This window comes from Orycteropus afer, unplaced genomic scaffold (genome assembly GCF_000298275.1).
Source record: "Orycteropus afer afer isolate SDZICR_OR568_19922 unplaced genomic scaffold, OryAfe1.0 scaffold00279, whole genome shotgun sequence".
Classification (NCBI taxonomy): Eukaryota; Metazoa; Chordata; class Mammalia; order Tubulidentata; family Orycteropodidae; genus Orycteropus; species Orycteropus afer.
In genome coordinates this window covers 68,605-70,283 of record NW_006921866.1, presented here as the reverse complement: position 1 = coordinate 70,283, position 1,679 = coordinate 68,605, and positions in this window count along the sequence as shown.

Here is a 1,679-nt window from a genome sequence, read left to right as displayed (position 1 = left end):
AAGCTGGTCTATATGAAGAAGAGAGTGGCATTAGGATTGGAGGGAGACTCATTAGGAACCTGTGATATGCTGATGAAACAACTTTGCTTACTGAAAGTGAGGATGACTTGAAGCACTTACTGAAGAAGATTAAAGATTACAGCCTGCAGTATGAATTATATCTTAACGTAAAGAAAATGACAATCCTCACACCTGAATCAATAAGCAGAATCACAATAAAAGGAGAAAAGTTTAAAGTTGCCAAAGATTTTATTTTCCTTGGATCCACAATCAACATCTATGAAAGCAGCAGTCAAGAAATCAAATGATGTATCACACTGGCCAAATCAGCTACCAAAGACTGCTTTAAAGTTTTGAAGAGCAAAGATGTCACTTTACAGACTAGTGTGCACCTAAAACAAGCCTTGGTATTCTCAGTCATCTAATGTGTATGTGAAAGTTGGAGAATGAGTAAGGAAGACCAAAGAAGAGTTGATGCTCTTGAATTGAGGTGTTAGCAAAGAATACTGAAAATACCATGGACTGCCAGAAAAGAAACAAATCTGTCCTAGAAGAAATGCAGCCAGAATGCTCCTTGGAAACAAGAATGGCCAGATTTCATCTCACCTACCTTGGCCATGTTGTCACATGGGAATATTCCCTGGAGAAGGATATTATTCCTGGTAAACTGGAGGGTCAGGGAAAAAGGGGAAGACCTTCAACAAGAGAGATTGACATACTGGCTTCAATGATGGGGTCAAATATAGCAAGGATTGTAATGATGGCTCATTGCTGGGCAGTGTTTGCTTCTGTTGTAGATAGGGTCACTATGAGTTGGAGCCAACTTGACACTACGTAACAAAGACAAACACATCATAACTTCCAAACCACTGAGAATCATGGCTGAGTCAAACTGACGCACTATAACCATTACAGTCCACCTCTTGTCAAGTTGGTGCCTGTACACATTACCTTAAATCAGTTATAATCTCTAAAGATAAATATGAATTCACACCTGTGCCTAACATGATACATCTAATACTGGCGTTGTTTATACCTTATATTTCATAAGTAAAGAAAAAAAAAACTGATACACACATATAAGAAAGAAATTCTCATAACATCTACAATCCTTGTATCTGAAGCTATGGAGCATAGCTATGAAATTACAGTATTAGGAAGAAAGAAAGTGCAGGTCAAAGTAGTAGAAATGTTTGATGTAATAATGTCTTAGCATTTTCCAAATTTGAAGACCAACCTTACACAACAGATTCAGCAGTCTCAGAAAATGCCAAGCTGAAGAAACACCTTAGCAAACACACACACATATATACACACATACATACACATGCACCTAGGCATATTCAAACGTATTCAAACTATAAAAAAACAAAGACAAGAAGAATATCTTGAAAGAATAAAAAGGTAAAACAAAAGTCCATTACCTATAAAAGAACAATATTAAGATTTACATTGATATTCTCAACAGAAATCATGCAAGCAAGAAAAAGTACAGTGGAATATTTAAAGTACTGAAATTAGAAAAAAACACCATATGTAACTTAGAATTCTATATCCCACCAAATTGTGCTTCAAAAGTGAAGAAAAAATAATTTCTCAGTTTAAAAACTAAACAAAAGGAACAAGTTGTCAAGAGATTGTCCAGAAAGAAATGTTCAAAGAAGTTCTTAGAATGAAAA